Source organism: Triturus cristatus, chromosome 6, assembly GCF_964204655.1.
Source record: "Triturus cristatus chromosome 6, aTriCri1.1, whole genome shotgun sequence".
In the NCBI taxonomy this organism is placed as follows: Eukaryota; Metazoa; Chordata; class Amphibia; order Caudata; family Salamandridae; genus Triturus; species Triturus cristatus.
Genome location: NC_140589.1, coordinates 745,420,511 through 745,440,674, shown reverse-complemented (window position 1 = coordinate 745,440,674; position 20,164 = coordinate 745,420,511). Strand labels below are relative to the sequence as shown.

Here is a 20,164-nt window from a genome sequence, read left to right as displayed (position 1 = left end):
CTTTGCCCATCCAGGGTCCATCAGGAAGAATTTACAAAAACGAACCTGTAAGTAATAACTTTGAGAAGCACCACCCCCTTTTAAAACTGGCAATTGTGTTTGGGTGTAACAAATGTTCATTCTTTCCCCAATACAGCCATTTCAAAATTAACCAGTAATCAGACCTACCTATGCTTTTTTCTGGCATATAATTTTGTGTATCTTCACAGTAAAAGGTGGACAGTGATATGAACAGGTGTGAAAAGTAGAAGCCAGCAAAATGTCATATAATTTGTGTTTAAAAGCTGCATTGCATCTTGTGAAGTTCACCCATACCAATAGGGTCATGAATTTGAGGTACACTTTATTGTACTATTTTTTTTTCAACTTAGTGACCTGCTGATTGGAATAAAATGGACTTGAATGACATATTGACATTTAATTTTATTTTTTAAAAAAACACATACTTCACCCCACAGGAACCCAGGATACCAGACAAGACAATATTAAAGATATACAAAAATAAAAGTAGTCAGTGAAAACAAGCAATATTGTTGTAAGTTTTCAGATTCTGCATTTTCTTTAGTTCTCCTCCGATAGCATTTTTATGGCAAGTTTTTTCTTCATAGATCTGTTGTTTGGAGATTGCCAGCTGTTGGGCCTTTTACACAGGTTTCGTAAACTCTAAAAATGTATAACAAACGCATAGATTAGTACCTTGCTTCTCTTAGACTGGCCTACCTTAAAAAAATATATAATAAAAAGTAAAAAAATAAATAAATCAACAAATGTATTTACAGCCATCGTGATATGGTGTTATAGGTATATGGGTTCATAAGTGAACTATAGGTGCAAAAAGAAGCACATGCACAATTAAGTCATTTATATGTAACAAAAGAAAATATCTCCCTCTGAACTAGAAGAGTTATGGGCCAGAATTTAGCAGTTGCTAGACAAGCATTGGCAAAGCCAGTCGGTCTCTCCTATGCAAGAGCTATTGACTTTACCAATATGTTTTAGCAATGTTGTACACCAGAGTGGCTGCTGTTCAGCATGGCTAAAAGTTAGTCACGGTGAGTGGATGGGAATGGAGTGTCGTAAAGTGCAGTAGAGTAGAGTGGAGTGTTATGGAGAGGCGTACAGTATAGTTAAGTGTCATGGAGAGGAGTGAAGTAGGGTACAGTGTTGTGGAGTGTCGTAGAGTGGAAGGGCGTAGAGTTGAGCACACTGTCAGAGCTGAGTGGTGTGTCGCAGAGTGGAGTGGCATAGAGGGTCGTAGGGTGATGTAGAGCAGAGTGGATCGGCGTAGAGTGTATTGGACAGAGTGGAGTAGAGTGGCGTACAGCAGGCTAGATTGTCAGAGTGGAGTAGATGGTCATAGACACAGAGTAGAGTGCTGTCGAGTGGCATAGAGTGTAGCGTGTCAGTGGAGCAGAGTTTAATGAGGTAGAGCATCATAGAGTGGAGTGTAAGAGAGTAGCATAGAGTGAAGTGGCGTAAAATACAGTGGTGCAGAGTAGACTGGCGTAGAGTGCATTGATTTTGAGTTAAGTTGTGTAGAGTGCATTGGTGTCAAGTGCATTGGAGTAGAGTAGTGTAGAGAGCAGTGGCATAGAGTAGAGCGGTGCAGAGTAGATTGCAGTGGCGTAGAGTGCAATGGCATAGAGTGGAGTGACTCAGAGTTGAGTGGCGTAGATTGAAGTGGCATAAAGTTGTGTGGTGCAGAGCAGTGCAATGGCGTAGAGTGCAGTCATGCAGAATCAAGTGTCAGAGTACAGGGTCATCGAGTGCAAGATCTTTGAGTGGTGCAGAGAGCAGTGACAGGGTACAGTGGTGCAGAGTAGAATAGGGTGGCATAGAGTAGAATGTTGAGTGGCGTCACACAGGCCGCCGAGCTGCAGGGGCCCCCTCAGCACAGTACTCAGACCTGAGAGCTCTGGATAAAATCTGGAGCGGGGGGGACCTCCAAGTGCCTTGTAGCCCCCCTTAACTTTTGTTACGCCACTGGTAGAGTATAGTGGCGTAAAGTGCAATGGTGCAGTGTTGCAAAAACGTTGGTGCAGATGCAGTGGTGTAAGGAGCACTGACTGAGTAAAGTGATGTAGAATGCAGTGGCAAAGAGTGCAGTGGTTTAGAGTACAGTGACATAGCGTAGACTGCAGTGAAGTAGAGTGCAGTATGGTGGCGCACAATGCAGTGGTGTAGAGTGCAGTCATGCAGAGTGCAGTGACATAAAGTGCAGTGGTGCAACGTAGTTGGCATAGGTACTGTGGATTAGGGTGCATTGATTTTGAGTAAAGTGGTGTAGAGTGAATTGGCGTAGAGTGCAGTAGTTTAGAGTAGAGTGGCGCAGCATAGAGTGCAGTGGCAGAGTACAGTGGGTAGAGTGAATTGGTTTTGAGTAAAGTGGAATGGAGTGGCGAAGAGTGGAATGGAGTGGCGAAGAGTGGAATAGTGTGGCGAAGAGTGGAATAGAGTGGCGAAGAGTGGAATAGAGTGGCGAAGAGTGGAATAGAGTGGCGAAGAGTGGAATAGAGTGGCGTAGATAGCAGTGGCAGAGTAGATTGTTTCAGAGTAGAGTGAAGTGGTGTAGATTAGTGTGGATTGGAGTAGAGTGCAGTCGAGTAGCATTAAGTAGATTGGACGAGAGTGGACGAGAGTGCAGTGTTGGTTGCAGAGCATACTGTCATTTAGTGCAGTGGTGTATAGTGGAGTGGCGTGCATTGGCACAGAGAGCAGTGGCGTACAGTACAGTTGTGCAGAGTCGAATAGAGTGCAGTGACGCAGAGTAGAATAGAGTGGCGTAGAGTGATTTGGTGCAGAGTAGATTGGCGTAGAGTGCATTGGTTTAAAGTAAAGTGGTTTAGAGTGCATTGGCATAGAGTGCAGTGGTATAGAGCGCAGAGTTGCCGAGTCGGGTGGCATACAGTGAAGTAATGTGTGGAGTGCAGTGGCAAAATGTGCAGTGCTGCGTAGTAGAGTGCATTGGCATAGAGTAGGAAGGAGAAGTGCAGAGAAGAGTGCAGTGATGCAGTGTGGAGTGGAGTAGCATAGTGTGAAGTAGTGTAGAGTAGAGTGCAGTGCCATGGAGTGGTGCAGAGTAGAGTGGTGCGGGGTAACATGGAGTATGCATTGTATGGTAGCATACTGCTATTACAGACAACACATTTTCAATTGAAATGACCATTACATTTGCACTCACATACAGTTTTACTGATAAAAGTATACAGCGCACAAACAATGTGTGGAAATATCACCCAATGTGTTGATTTGATCGTCAGCCCAGTTCATTTACAGACATTCAAATGTTCTTGTATTAAAATAATTAAAACATCACACTGCCTTCCTCAAACAAACCCGAGTTGGCTAAAGCCAGGATGATGGTCACAAAAATCCTGGCACTTTGAAGTTGGAGAGAAAAAAATAAACACTAAGCTCCCATGGAAGACACAGCCTGGCATTTGACCTCTGTAGACTACACAGCAAATGTGACAAGATGAGAAAAAGATTTAAGGGCCTGTTAACAGAAAGCGAGTTTGTAGAAGAATACAGTAAACAAGGTTTGGGCAACGGGCGGGACGAACTTGAGAGTGAGAGAGTGAAAGAATGAATGAGAATACAAAACGGCAATGATGGAATCCTTTTCCAATGTGATTTGCCGGCGGGAGGGGGGGGAGGGGGAGGGAAGAGGGGGTAACATATGCCAAGCGGTTTTAAGGCTCAAAACAAACATTCCACATATATTACTATTTTTATGCAAACAGTACAATACCTTTCACCTGAATGATTGTTACTAGTTGATCCTTGTGCAATGCTCTCCAAGACTTGGGCATTTGGTACTTAGGAGTGCCCATCAGAATACTTCAGCCGGTGCTGCAGATCAGTCTACATGTAACACATAGTATTATCATACACGTCATTATGTATACATACTGTAAAATAATAAAAGCAGTGGTTGTGGATGGCGATTTGACATATATACAGAGCATGTGAACAAAATCAGATGGTTAGCACCAAAAATACATATTAGCAATAATCATTCCATTAATCAGTTTCCTTTTTCAGGAATCATTGTTTCTCAAACATAAACTATGAGTATTACAGGAATGCTATCAGAGTCTAAGAGAACAAATATGATAAGAGTGGAAAATAAGGCAAGTCACTTATATACTATAAACGAGCCACTATATATTTTAGAGAATAATGCATTTGTATCCTTGAATACGTCAAAAAGAGTGCTCTATACAAATGATAAACAACCAACTAATTTCCATATATGCCTCCTAACTGTGCTACCACTCAGTAAAGTTTTTAAAGACATCACATTGGTGAACGCAAACCTACTTTTGAGCTATGCAAGTGAGAGGTGGAAAACAAAGTGTCAGAGAATTAAGTGTAGAAGTTTATGTGGCCTGGTTTTCAATGATAAGTCTCACTTACCTTTTAAGTAGTCATTCTCACCTTGTAAGTTTCTCACTTTTGCTTGTATTAATACATTTCTTGTGCTCTCAGTCCCAGTCCAGTTTACTGCAAGTCTGGCCGCAGGCTCCAATCTTCTTCATTCACCCCTTGATGCTCCTCTGGTATTGCTGAGTATATGTATCACTGGAGTTTTCTGCATCTTGGAGCGCAGTATTCCTGTATAACCAACCCCCTCCCTTGTGGTTGACCCCACTCATGCTTCCAAACACCCCAGCAGGCCTCTGTGCATACCCTCCTTACCAGGTTCAGGTCAGAGTAGCCCATCCAATCCAAGATTCTGCTTTCCATTCTATATTTGTAGTCCTGTTTATCCCATAACGGAATCTGAACTACAAGTTTTTCAATGCAAAAAAATAATAATATACAAGAATATTACAAAGGATGCTATACTCCTACATGGATATGGGAATCTTGAACTCTAAACCACCATGAATCACTGCTGAGAAGCAGCGGCCGAAGGCTCTGTGCAGGTAGAGGCTTCAGAGAAATGGGCACAGCTGTCAGAGGGCATACAGATAGTATTTGCTTCTAAAAGCGATATTGAGATGGCCACATCATGGATGCTGTTCTGCATGGCTAAACTCTAGTGGTTGGCGTAGAGTAGAGAGGCGTAGAGTGGAGGGGGATAGGGTAGAGTACTAGAGAGTGGCTCATGGTGGAGCTGGAAAAAGTGGTGAGTGCAGTAGCATGGACTGGCATAGCGTGGATTGCCATGGCGTAGACTGGGAAAGAGTATAGTAGAGTGGCATTATGTGGAGTGGCGTGGAGAGTCATTAAGTGGTGTGGAGCAGAATAGCATGGCATAGAGTGGGGAGGAGTAGAGAGGTGTGGAAGAGAGTCAGACAGTGGAGTTGCATAGAGTAGAGTGGCTTACAGTGAGTGCTGTTGAGTGGACAGGTACTGTGTTGTGTAAAGTAGAGTGACGTATAATAGAGTGGCATAGAATGTAGTGGCGTGCAGTGGATTGGAGTAATCTAGAGTGGAATAGCATAAATTGCAGCAGAGTGGAGCGGGACAGAGTGGAGTGGCATAGTGCCGCAGATTGGAGTGGGATAGAGTGGCATAGTGTGGCACAGAGTAGAGTGATGTGGCATAGAGTAGAGTGGCACCTGGTAGAGTTTTGTGACGAAAAGGGTAGCAGAGTGGTGCGGCATAGAGTGCTGTAGAGTGGCATTATGTGCAGTGTCACATAGTAGAGTGGCAGTGTGGAGTGGCATATGGTAGAATGGCATAGAGTGCTATAGAGTGACATAAAGTAGAGTGACATTGAGTAGCATGGCATGGAGTGGCATTGTGTGGAACGGCATAGAGTGGCATTGTGTGGAGTGGCATAGAGTAGAGAGGCGTAGAGTAGAGTGGCACCGGGTAGAGTGGTGTGACAAAAATGGTAGCCGAGTGGTACGGCACAGAATTCTGTAGAATGGCATTATGTGCAGTGGCACATAGTAGAGTGGGGTGGAGTAGAGTGGCAGTGTGGAGTGGCATACGGTAGAATGGCGCAGAGTAGAGTGCTATAGAGTGACGTAAAGTAGAGTGGCTTTGAGTAGCATGGCATAGAGTAGCATTGTGCGGAGTGGTGTAGAGTAAAGTGTAGTGGGGTGGAGTAGAGCAGCACTGAGTAGAATTGTGTGGTATGGAGTGACGTGGAGGGGTGTAGAGTGGAGTAGAGTAGTGCTTTAAAGTAATATTGGAAAGACGAAAGGCTGAGTTCACCACACAAGAATTCAGACTGCTCCTAAATCTGTAGCGCTGAACCCACGAGTTATCCCCGCTGTACAGGTTTAATTTTATATAATGTTAGAAATTGTGTGTTTGGGGACTCAACGGGTTAATGAGCCTGCTGCAAATAACCTCGTGTAAAATGCAGGTAAGGGTTTCAGGCCCAGTATACATGACTCAGACTTTAAATCATGCAATAATGGTAGTCATTTATGTGACCATGCTTGCGGTGGTAGGAGGAATAAAGAACTTAAAGAAAGTGTAAGGATAGTGTGCAAAAATAATAGCTACCTAGAATTCTAGTAGAGTAATGTATATTAGTAAGTTTTACGATTATTGCTAGGGTTGCCATCTGGCCAGTCTTGTACCGCATATCCGGTAGTATAACCCTGCGGTACAAAAGTTAGGAAAATCATGTAATGTCCGTATTTTTCCCTTACCAGTACATACATTAAACATTAAATTATGTGAAGAAGAAAACAATTTTAAATGTGTTCTACAACATCATTAATAACACCAAAACTACAATTAAAGTCAAGAAAGGCTGTGAAAACAATTAATGCAAGCGAGTTCATATAAAGTTCTACTCAAGAATCATAGCAGACTCTTAAAACATGACGAGATCGCCTGTATTTTTCTGTGGGAAAGGTGACAACCCTGATAATTGATATTCATCGACTATACAATGTCCTAGCTAGGGACTAAAAGTAAGTTGTGCAATATACGGAAAGAAACATACCGGAGCCATTTAAAGTCAGATCTGCCTATTAATTCTCTGTAGAACTAAAGTCCTGTGTCGCAAAAATCACAAAGTGGACAAACGTAACTCCAAAGGCATTACAGACCCAAATTTGCTTTGCAACAGAATTATGATTTTTTATCTCTGTTACCTGGTGCCAGCAAGCTGATCTTTGGCTACGGATTAAATCTTCCAATGCCTAGCTGAAACTCTCGAAGGTGGCAGAATTAAAAGACAGCGCTGGGAATCGCCATAGTGCTCGATATAAGAGACCTCGACAAAGATCTCTTTCACAAGTGTCCTGCGGGTGCAGGCAGTGACGTAATTTCTGGCGCCACAGGATGTGCGTAGGCAAGGTGTTGAAGCACAATGTATTTCACTAACTAAACTAATTCTTATGTCGTGAGTCAGCCGCTGCAGCTAAACCAAGCAACAAGCATTTGCTGGAAAAGTTCTGTTTTTTTCATGTCTACCTCTAAACTTTTCCTTAATGTGAAAAACATGCTCAAAACTCAAGTTGGTAAAGAGATTTTAGTACCCTTACACATTATTTACAGCCTGCGCATGTTCACGTTTCCCTGTAGCAGAACACCATGAAAAGAGGTTAATTGTTTTAAGGCGTCACCTGCAACGCTGCCTTCCATATTCATGCAGCACAGCAGGCATCAAAGATGTTGCATCCAGCTAGATGCATTCTAGTGTTTCACTGCTGATGTAAGACACTGTACACCCACCCACCACAGGCGTCACCAGTCAGGTGACCCTGTTAATAAAAGGGGCCGGGCGCACGTGCCCTGGGCCAGTAATCCACTACTCCAACCATGTGTCTGCGTCACTCCTTATGCCTGGCATGAGGGCCTAGGGCCCGACGTCACAATGGCGACGAGGCGGGTACCCTACCCCGCGTGTGCAGCCCCGATCTGCGCACCGACGAAAGAAAAACAAGGAGGGAGAGAGGACTGCCCCCAGTGAGGACACCCCCTCCGCAAGAAGGCGCGACGCGCCGAGAAGCCGGCAGGGCGAGGCAGAGCCCGCAGCGTGTCCTGTGGTGACCGGGAGCCCACCCCGCACCTACAGAGCCAGCAACGCCGGAGAGAGCGGCGATCATCGCAGCGGAGCCCACCCGAATCTGCCGTGAAGCTGTGACCCTGCAAACGGAGGTCGGGTGCCCACCCCAACCCCGTCGAGCCTGCCGCCGTGCCCGGTGGGGAATAGCGGACCGATCGGTGCCCACCCGCATCGGCCGCGACGGAGGGCCCCAAATGTAAGAGGACGTCGGGTGCCCACCCCGAGTTTGCCGCAGTGACCCCCGCGCGGGAAACGCCGTGACGACTGAGGGAACCAAGCGGAGCCCACCCGCGTTAGAGGACGCCCAACCGGGCAGAAGGTGAGCCCTGGAGGCCGAGCAGCCCGGGGGCAGCACGAACACACCCCCACCCCGCGCGGTGTGCGCGGAGCGTGGCGAAGGCGAAGAAAGGAAGCTGCCGGGTCAGAGCGCTGCGAGCGCGATGTTAAATGCAGCTGAAATGGCGCCAAATTCGGGTGCAGCCCCGGCGTCTATGTCCCCGCAGTATTGAGCGCGAAGTAACCGCTCATCCAACACTGAAGGCAGCGGGAAGAAAGTGAACCAGCGGGTGCCTACCCCGCATACAGTCTAAAATGCTGACGCCCCCTCCCCGCCAGGCGAGGACTGCGAAGAGCTGCCGCGGAAGTAAAGAATAGCCGCCGTCAGCCGCACCTCATTGCCAGGACGAGCGTCAAAGCGGAGCCCACCCGCAGTGAGGCAAGGACTGTAGGAGTCGGCAGAGACCCAAGACAGCAAGAGAGGAGTCGCACACCACACGTGGCAGGCCGCCACGGCAATGGACACTCCTACAGCACAGTGACACGTGACCCGACGTCACAGCGCACAGCAAGCAAGGAGCCTTTCACACAGAGTGAACAGTCCGGACAAGCACACTGGAAACCCAGAAGGAGCAGCCGCCGAGACGGCGCAAGCGCGAAACTTCATGAGGAAAGAGAAGAGGGATCCTGCAAAATCCCTGAGGAGAGAAGAGCATGGCACAATGCCATTCCGCAAAGGAGGAAAGAACAGTGGCATGACGCCGCAGGGCAGACGACCAACACAGGGGTGCACGATGGAACAGAGAAGAGCGACAGGACCAAGGACTCGCATCAGCACGCAGAAAGGTGTTCATCCACACAAGCCAGCCACCGGGGTGCAGAGACGTCACTGGAGACAGCTCCGCGGGAGGACCTGCCGTAAGCCGCTAGCAAGCGCAATCTGCGTCCTGGCCCCACGCTTCGCAGTTCGACCGTCCTCTCACCTGTCACCGACTGCTTGGTATCGATAGCACCACACCTCGCAATGCACCTGCCTGAAGTCAAAGGAGAGGTGCCACGAAGTCCATCAAGTCCTTCTCACTCCCTAAGGTCACCCCGACGGAAAATCACCGCCTGTCTGCCCACTGAAGACAACTAGCATCCTGTTACCACCTCCCAGGTGCATCATCAACAAGGAGCATCGCACCACCCGTGTGAATCCACACACGCCCCGAACACCCGGAGCGCAACGAGGCGGATCACCCAGGAACAGTCTGTGCACCCCAGTCAACCTACAGCCTGCCGAAGTCGAGCACACCCGACCATTGTAAGAACCGCCCTTGTGGACTACACCAGACCTGGCCGTGGCCCTGTTGGGAGTTCTGCAGCGACCCCCAAGTGTGGCCTACGCAACGGCCCGCACAGCCCACGCGGTCACGTGGCAGTCCAGGGGACAAGGGCCTCCACGGAGTTCCCGTGCGAAGGGAGTCTGAGTAGAAGAGATGTGTCGGCTGCAGCTCCACGTCAGGTGAAGGACACACGAAGGTCACGGCTGAAGACTGGTCACCCACAAGATCACCAGAGGAAGGTGCAGAACCCTAGTCCAGACTGCGAGGATGCCCAGACAACGACACCACCCTCGGAGGCTACATGAGCGACTTGGCTGTGAATCCGTCGGCAGTTCCTCAGCGACGCCTTTGCGCGGCTCACACGAAGCCCCGCACGGTCCACACGGTCCCATGACAGCCAGCGAGCAAAGCCACCCCAGAGGCTCCAGTGGCAGAGGAGTCCAGGCGAGGGAGGCAAGTCGAGCGTCGATCAACAGTCAGGAGTAAGGAGGTCACCGAGCACGTAATCCCCACAGGAAAGCCTCACTCACAGAGATCATCGCTGACACCAAAGTGGATCTCACCACAGCTCCAGATGCATCAACACTGAACTTGTAGATATAGACTTCGACACCGTGAGACCAGGCCGGTCTAAAGAGTACCACCAAAGCGACTGAAGGCATCCCGACCGTGCGGTCTGAGGCTCAAGCGCTGACTGGCTGACGGCCTGTATAGACTCACTTGGGGCTTTTGTGTTACTTCTGTGTTTTATTACAGGTTGGACTCTTGTTTGGTTTTTCATTAAAGTTTGGGAGGGATGTTGCATCCAGCTAGATGCATTCTAGTGTTTCACTGCTGATGTAAGACACTGTACACCCACCCACCACAGGCGTCACCAGTCAGGTGACCCTGTTAATAAAAGGGGCCGGGCGCACGTGCCCTGGGCCAGTAATCCACTACTCCAACCATGTGTCTGCGTCACTCCTTATGCCTGGCATGAGGGCCTAGGGCCCAACGTCACAAAAGGGGTGCAAAGCGCCTGGGGACCCAGAGGACATAAAGCTTGGAACCAGGATCACGTGCATTCCTCTGACCTTCACAACATTGTGAAAAGGGGAAAAGTTATTTATTGAAAACAAAACTTTAAAGCGTTCTCGTCCATCAGCTTTCAGCAGCTGACACAATTTTAATGTTGCGCGAAAGGTTTAAGGGGACCGATTTTTTTGTTGTTTCCTTGCATAGGGTTAATGCAAATAATTCCCGTCTAGAAGCAATGTAAATGATTCTCACCGTCTCATTTGTGTGACAAAAACGCTGATTAACTCTGGTCTTTCTTGAATTTCTTATGTCTGTTTGCCCTACAGTTCTGTGACAGTGTATTTAATGGGCAGTTCTTGAATCAATCAATCAATCAGTGACACTTATAAAGCGCGCTACATACCCGTAGGGTCTCAAGGCGCTGGGGGGGGGGGGGTGCAGCTACTGCTCGAACAGCCAGGTCTTCAGCTTCTTCCTGAAGGAGAGGTGGTCTTGGGTCAGGCGCAGGTCGGTCGGGAGGGAGTTCCAGGTCTTGGCGGCCAGGTAGGAGAAGGACCTTCCTCCTGTAGTCGCTCTTCGGATGCGGGGGACGGCGGCGAGGGCGTGGTTGGCTGATCGGAGGTGGCGTTTGGGAGCGTAGAAGTTGACTCGGCTGTTGAGGTAGCTCGGGCCTTGGTCGTGTAGGGCTTTGTGTGCGTGGGTGAGGAGGCGGAAGGGAACAGATGTTTCGGTGGAGAGCCCTGACATCTCAAGCATCGCTATGGGATATGTGATGTAGCCTTACTGGCGTCCAGGGTCAGTGCCAGCATTTAATCTTGCATCTATGTCTGTGGCATTGCCCAGTTTTTAGTTTTGAAAATCTTAACACTGAAAGCCAGGGTAAGGATCTGAGGGCTGCAAAGCCTTACCCTGCAGCTTAATTCAGTCTATCCTGCTGCATTATTGCATACTACATTTCAACTTCATCCCAGTTGTCCTGCCTTCAGTGCTTCATTTGCATCATTAATATTAATTGTCGATCATTTTAATGATTGGATCTTTGTTTTTATTTATTTTAATTATTTACAAATATTTACAAGTATAAAAAAAGCCTGTAAAAATATTAACTGTGATTTACCTAAAACACAGTTAAATGATACTTATAGTGCCTGTGAAGTAATATCTACTCATTTTCAAATTATCATCAAAACATCACAAACAAACTCATCTTGTGAAGTAATTGAATACTCATTTTCAAGTCATCCAGAAATCATCAGGAAGAATCACATCTTGTGAAGTCATCAGGTACTCATTTTCAAGTCATCTTCAAATTGTCAGGGCAAGTTTCTAAACTTTGCTGATGACTTCAAGAGCTTGATGATGTCGGATGACAAGAAAATGACTTCTAGAGTAGTTGGATGATAATCCAATGACTCTGGGATGACTTCTAAAGTCATCCTGTTTGACCTGGGATACCAAACATGAAACATTATGATGTGCATAAACATAGAAAATCCATACATGTTGGGGTGGGGAGTAGTTACTGCCTATCAGTGTGTCTTCCCACAAAGAAGAAGCTGCACGATGTTCCAAGTTTCCAAGAAATACTTTATTTAAAGTATCAGTGGGAATCACGGGAGTGCATCCCTCCTCAGCGAAGATCAGACTGCATCTGACAGTAGAAGCATTCTGAACTCGATAAGGAGAAACTACTGCGCGAGCTAACACATTCAATACTAAACATGTTATGATCAGCTTGTGCGAATAGAGGAACAAACAACACAATAATGTATGTCGCATGTAACCATGGGCATAGAGGAAACACTACAAATAAAAACGGCATAAGCGCCATTACACTATCCAAGATGGCTGCATAGCCCGCTCGTTCGCATCGGCGGGGAATTCCCAGACGTTTTACCCGACAAATGGAGGATACGTTAGCAGCTAAAGGGAGTATTTCACCACACAAAACCTTCCAACATCCGATGTTTGCCTGAATGTGCACCCAAACCTCAAAAAACGGAACAGCTCCACGATGCAGATCAGGCAAACATGATGGCCGACGGAAAGCAATTGACTTCTTTTGCCACTCAAATTGATTGTTCACATCATATTTGTAACAAGCACCTAATATTTGGACTACTGGCACCAACCTTTGATAGGGTCTGAATGGGCGCAATGAATTGAACAAAGTTTGAAGTGCACTAGTAATCAAAGGTCAGGCATACGATACAAAGACAAGATGGCTGATAATCTGTGGTCACTTTATTTGCAGAGTTCTTACTTTTGCTGCTCACTACATTTCTATTCCCTTCTCAAGTCACCAATAGTGCCTTAAAAACTTTTTCAACTCTCTTGGATGCCTTGACTACCTGAGACTGAAGGATCTCTCGGCAACTCTTGCAGCAGCTTTTTATTGAGGAAGGGCCAATTGCAGCACCTCCTTCTTGATGATGTATCTTTGTACCACCCTTTGATCTTTTTCCAAAAGGTCACCTGAGCTGACTACTGGCATAAACTTACACCTTTTGCGCAAGCTTTTCCGCTACCCTGATCCTGACTCTGCTGCTATTTAAATCCTTAAAGGAAATGGCAGATACAAAGGACAAGAAGATGCACGAGTCTGAGAAACTGAAAACAGGCCAGCAAAGGCCCAGATCTACTCCTCCACTGCCAAAATCACCCCTTAAAACCAAATCTGACTAATCGGCCAAATTGGATCCTATCTCCCAGAGACTTACGGCCTTGCATTGCCTGGCCCAGAACACTTTTGGCTTGTAATCCCCATTCGTAGAGCCTGTTTAGAATTGCTTCTTTGAAAACTCTGCTGCTATTTCATTTTAATCATTGCGCTGTGTCCTTTTGTCCTATACTTGTTTTTAAATTGCCCACTTGAAACTTTGCTGCAATCTTTAATAATTGTCGCGTTGTGTGTTTCTTTTATGTGAAAAATTGAGCTCACTCACACACACGCTTCTCTGCACTTGATAAAACGAAGCTTATTTCTTTTTTAAACTCACTGCTGTGCTTCCAACAGAGCTCACCTCTCCCCTCGTTTGTCTTCCTGCTGAGAGGCTATTGGCTGTCACGATTACTTGACAGCCAATCGGCGCGCAGGGGGGGGCGATGCTAAGGCTGCCACCGGCTATTTTATGCCGGCTGCAACGCGGGAGCACAGCGGACGCGCTGGCGGCGCACCAAAGGCAAGCCCGTCTGCGCCCGTCCGCGTCCGTCCAGGACCTGAGACCTGCCATCATGCTCAGGAAACTGACTATACTGTCAGTGAGTTGATAGCATTTCATGCAGCCTCTATTAAACTTAATCTTAATCCCTTTGCATACTCTTGTGTAAAAGAGCTCGGAATTTTGGCTACCTTCCCCGAAATTGGTAGTGTGCATGCCACTGGTCCATCTTTGACCCAACATAGCTTTGGACATAATACACGTAAGCTCTCTGTTGCATACTTGAACACTCGTTCATTGGTCAAACATCAGATGGATATTTTTTTGTTGCTCAAATTTTAGCAGCCTGATCTTCTCTTGCTCACTGAAACCTGGTTATCCCTAATATTCTTGCGGCACTACCCTCCGACTACCATATCATCCAGGCCAGCCGCCCCCAGGGGAAAGTGGGTGGAGGAGTAGCGGCTATAATATGCCACAATTACAACTATACGGCCTGGATGTCACTAAATCTACCGTCGGTGGACAATCTAGTGATAAAATTCGATTTTGAACCAGATGTTGCCCCCTTGGTATGTGTTCTGCTCTATAGACCTCCCTTCAGGATGCCTCTCTTTCCCCATTCCTTGGGTGAACAGATAGCCCACCTGGTGACCAATTATGGGAAGGTTTTGCTGATTGGGGACTTCAGATACTGGGCCAATGACATCCTTGGTGGTCCCCATTCGGCTGAACTGAGCGAGCTTTAAATCTTACCCAACAGGTATCCACGGCCACACATACTAGGGGACATATCCTTGACCAGGTTTGGACCACTAATATCACCATGTCTCCTGTTTCAGTTCTACCTTGCACATGGTCTGATCACCATATGCTTACATTTTCTATTCAAGATAATTTTGCAAATAAAACCCCCAGCCATACTGGTTGCCTCCACCGGTGTTGGAATAAGATTGAGAAACCTTTATTCTTTGACTCACTTGCCAACTCGGTCCCCTGGGTAATCTTTTAATTAACAAGGCGGATATACAGTTAACTAGTTGGTTGCTAGCCGCTAGCAACAAGCTTGTTCCTCTTAGGAGCATCCATGTCCCTCGCCGCCATGAGGCCCAGAAATGGTTTTTAATTGAACTGAAACAACACAAATTAGCTTTAAGACAACTGCAAAGGAAATGGCGAAGTAACTACAAACCTGAAGATAAATTGCCGTACTTGAACTCTCTGAAAATCTATAAGAAATCCGTGTCAACTGCTAAAGTGGCGCGTTTTTCATCCAAAATCCTATCGGCAACTAATCGTTCGAAGGAGATTTTTCATATTGTCAATGAGTTATCTAATCCCGATAGAATACTTCTCAAACTATCTCCTTCACAATCATTTTGTAATGCTCTGAACCTCTTCTTCATTGATAAAATTAATAAAATTAAGTCCAGCATCCCAGTCTGCCAAAATTTGGATTTCAGTTCTCATTCCATCTTAAACCTTCGTTCTTTCACACATTTTCCTCCTATAAGTGAACATATTTTTATTAATCTTCTTTCAAAAGTCAAATCGGGCTCTCCCAATGACTGTTGCCCTCCCCACATTTTGAAGGACATCTTCACCATCTTTCCTAGTCCTGCTCTTAACCTCTTAAATGAGTCCTTGTCCCAAGGAACTGTTCCTGCTACCTTTAAAGAGGCAATTGTTGTCCCCCTTTTAAAAAAGGTTGGATCAGATCCACTCATCCTGAACAACTACCGCCCTTCTTCCCTATCTAGCTAAGATTTTGGAAACCTATGTTACAGGGTGTCTTACTGAATTTTTGGAGGAATCCAAATTTTTGGACTCCCATCAAGCTGGCTTTCGTCCAGCACATTCCACTGAGGCGGTAATTCTCACAGTTTTACACCCTACGTGGCGAGGTCGATAGTGGCTCCTCGCAGGCTCTCGTCCTGCTTGATCTCTCCGCTGCCTTTGACACGGTCGACCATTCTCTTTTGGTCGACCATGTGAGGGATGCAGGAATTGAGGGCCTGGCCTTAGCTGGATTAGTTCCGTTTTGGAAAATCGCTCCCAGGCAGTCTGCACTGCCCAATTTACCGCTCCTAGAGTCAAAATCTCCTGCAGAGTCCCTCAGGGCTCATCTCTTTCTCCCTTGCTGTTCAATCTCTATCTTCTCCCTCTTGTCCGAGCTCTGAAGGAGTGTAAAGTCTGCACTTTTAACTATGCAGATGATTTTCAGCTTATTTTCACCACAAGTAACTCCTCAGAGTCGGTTCATGCTTTTCAATCGACCATGCTGTTCATCAGTCAATGGATGAACAAGAACGATTTAAAACTTAACCCGGACAAGACGGAGCTGGTTTTAACAGGTGGCATTCTTAAAAATCCATGGGGACCTCATTTCTGGCCTACAGAGCTGGGCCAGCCCCCTGTTCCTTCTAGTTCGACGAAAAGCCTAGGAGTGATCATCAGTCAGGATCTTACCCTGAAGCCTCAAATTAGCTCAGTGATCTCCGTCTGTTTTTTTCAACTGCGTAGAATAAAAAAGATTTGCAGATACCTTACTCATGATGCCCGGATTCAGGTGATTCTCGCTCTGGTCATGTCCCACGTGGATTATACCAACTCATTATATTTTGGCATCCCCCTCTATCTTTCTAGACAGATTGTTCAAAATCAGGCTGCTCGTCTGATTGTTCATCATCCTAGGCATCATCATATCACTCCCTTTCTGAAGCAATTACATTGGCTCCCGGTTGTTCAGCGATGCGCATTTAAGACTGGATGTCTTATTTTTAAATCACTCTATGGAAAGAGCTCTAAATTTGTTGATAATATGATTAACAAATATGCTCCTACACGAAATCTTCGTTCGGCTCACAAAAATGTATTACTCATGCCTCATTTTAGATTAAAGCGCACTGGTGGTGCCAGGTTTTCTACCTTGGCCCCCATATTCTGGAACTCTCTTCCCCTTGATATTCGCTCCTTGACCAATCTCCTCGGTTTCAGGAGTCTTTTAAAAACTTGGCTCTTCAGACAGGCTTTCTAAACCTTTTTTTATGATCTGGATTTCAACCAAAACAGCGCCATGAAACCTCTCCGGTGTACGTGCGCTCTATAAATTCCTTTTAACATAACATAACATAACTTAAACAAATATGGACCTTAAGTAATCAGATATAGAACATTTAAGTAGAATTCAAATATCTAGTTGGAAGGATTACTGAGGCATTATCTGCCTGAAGAATGAGAAAGTGAAACCAAGTAAGCTCACGGATAATCGATGCTCGAAAAGTACATCTATTTCTTCGAACATTCCACACAGTTGGAAAACCGTAATAGTAGCGGGCAACCTGAGATTTTCTGGCTACCTGAAGGTGTGGATGATGCTGCTAACTCCTCTGCAGAGGTTCTGGAATCATGGATACTTTTCGCAATGAACTTATCCTTTAACAAAGATATTGAATTGCGAGAGCCCATATGATTCCTATGGGAAAACCCTCCCCAGAATCGACTTTACTTAAGAACTTCCTAGAACCATGAATTTTAAAACTCTGAGATACCAACACATGGAGGAAATGCTTAAATACATAAAGAAATACCAGTTCATCACCTGGGAAGGAGCCAAGATTGGGATTGCCCAGGACTATGCTAAAGAGACAGTCGCATGAAGGAAGGGCTTCCTCACACTCAGGCATGAGTTTGGGTCACCTTTCTATTCCACACTTTATATCAGCCGATCACAATTAAAGATCATATGCAACGATAAACCTCGACTCTTCAATGACCCGGAAGATCTCTGCAGATTCTTTGCAGGAATCAAACATACTAATATGGACCAGTAACTTCTATTTCTTGATGACTGTTAGCTATTTGATGACTTTACTGGGTCATGGGTGGATGCTTCACATGCCCAGTCCTCTTGAGATGTGTCTTATCACTGACACCACTCCATTGCTCTGACCTTTGGTTACCTCTTCTTTTTCTTTTGTTGGATATTAAATATTGTATGCAACAATGCCATAGTATTACTTTTTATTCTGGGCACTTTATCAGCTTTGATGTGGTAGCAAAACAAATGGTAGTTTATTTTTGCTTAATACCGATGTCTGTTAGGGTAACAGTCACTGATGAGAACTTATTTGTGGGTTATTCTGAATGTTAATTGAATAGTCATCACCATTTACCAATGCTCTCTGAAGATATCTCCAGAAAGGCCCTCTTGTGCCACTCCCGATCTCTAGATTCTCATAGTTGTGTAGGTTACTGAGCTTATTAGGGTGGGTGGGTTGGGGTGGAAGAGGACTTATTTATTGTTGTCTAGTTTGTGCTGCAGATGGTTAAATAATTTATTTCTATCCCTCTTTCCTTCTATTCTCTCCTCGGCATGTGTTGGTATTTTTTTATGCAAATGTACAGGCACTTTGATTATTCTCCCTTACACTCGCAGGTCAGTTCATACTGTTGGTCCAACCCTGAGATTAATACAAGTGGGATGAAATTACGCTTGTTGATTCACTTGATGGTTCCAATACAATGCATAATGGATCTTATTCATTGAAAACATGACTAATAACAGCCCTCAATTAATCAAAATACATTCACTAAATACAAAGGCGAATAATCACCCTGTCAAAAAGAAAAAGATAATTGACTATTGCCACAGATTGGAAGAGGATATTATTATTCTTCAAGAGACAAGGGTTGACCCAAATTAAACAATAATGTTTAAATACCCAGGGATCAATGACTGCTTCATCTCACTGGCATATCATAAGAAAAATGAGGTCATCACATTAAAATCTAAAAAATCTGACATACTGCTTCCCTGCAAACCCAAGACAAATTAGGCAGATGGGTCATCGTACGTGCCAAAGAAAGAAAACAGTGAGTTCTTCTTGATTAACGTTTATGCTCTGAATAATGATGATCCAAATATCTGGTCATACCTGAATAAGACTATATCTGACCTTCCTCCACACTTGAGTGTTATAATGGGTGGGGATTTCAATCTATCCATAGAGAGGACTCTTGACTGCCTATCTAATGTGAAACGTAGAACGAATAGATGGCATGTTCAGCTCCTTAACTTAATTTGAAAGAAGTATGGAGGATTCACAATCCAACAGGCAGTGAATACACCTTCTAGTCACAACTATGTGATTATTATTCTAGATTCGACTACCTAGGTGCCGATTCCGATCCTGTAAAACCCGGGTACAGAGCGTTTTCTCTGTACAACTCATACCCGGGAATTCCACCGTACAAACCAGCAAGTACGATTCGTACTGAAATACCATTTCCGTACGAATCGTAAAAAACACCGTACGGCTAAAAAATACATAAAATTCTGATCCTGGACAGCATGTACGCGACGTCCGTACGGAGTCAGGCAGCGTTTTACGGACCAGCAAGTACGATTCGTACCTACAGCACTCCGCACGGCTATATTTTTACGGGAGCCAAAAAGTGCCGGAAAAGCTAAGTACGCTGCGATGCATGAGGAAAAGGGGGCCCGCTACGCGACTTACACGCCATCACCCACATCGTACGTGTCATCATGTACCCCCCACCCGCGTATGTACGGACCTTACATACGCAAGGATTGGGGTACGCCTGGGGTACGGTGCGGACATACGCGGGTGGGGGTACGCTTGGGGTACGGTGCGGACATACACGGGTGGGGGGCACGCCTGGGGTACGGTGCGGACATACGCGGGTGGGGGTACGGTCCGTACATACGCGGGTGGGGGGTACGGTCCATACATATGCGGGTGGGGGGTACGGTGCGTACATATGCAGGTGGGTGTACGGTCCGTACATACGCGGGTGGGGGGTACAGTCCAAACATACATGGGTGGGGGGTACGGTCCGTACATACAGGGGGTGGGGGGTACAGTCCGTACATACGGGGGTTGAGGGGTACGGTCCGTACATACAGGGGGGTGGGGGGTACGGTGCGGACGTACGCGGGAAGGTGGGAGGCTGGGGGGGCCATACGACTCGTACCCTGGGCACAAGTGTACTCGGGGTAGGGGTCGTACAAAGTTCGCTCCGTACGGGGCCTTTTCCATGCGCTTGTGTTTTCGGACGGGCGGTACAGATCGTACTTGCGCGCTCGGACTTCAGTTTTACGAGTTGTAAGTAAAACTGTCCGGGGACGTCTCGTAGACTTTTCCCGAGGCGATTCGTATGTATTTTTCACGTACGAATCGTACTTTGCCGTTTGTACAGGACTTGTACGATTCGTATGTAAAAAAAATACGGATACGAGTCGTACGGGAAAAAAAAATCCAGGATCGGAATCGACCCCCTAATGATGCAAAATTGTTTCCTCCAACAGGCCACAACTCCCACAATGGAACCTATTCCTAGAACTTAACCTTGCTGATTTTACACCGACGGTC

At 46.1% G+C, this 20,164-nt stretch overlaps 1 long non-coding RNA gene across 2 annotated transcripts in view; it reads right to left on the bottom strand.

Moving 5' to 3' along the window:
* Nucleotides 1-403: 403 nt before the first annotated feature.
* Nucleotides 404-20,164, bottom strand: part of LOC146817810 (uncharacterized) — a 53,509-nt gene continuing 33,748 nt past the window's right edge. Inside the window, exons 2-3 of one of the 2 annotated variants that reach the window (XR_014963023.1) lie at nt 3,752-3,864; nt 404-663 (exon numbers count right to left, since the gene is read on the bottom strand). This is a non-coding gene — a long non-coding RNA (uncharacterized LOC146817810). Of the gene's footprint in view, nt 664-3,751; nt 4,194-20,164 lie in introns of those variants that run through there. The other variant, XR_014963022.1, reaches the window with a different exon arrangement.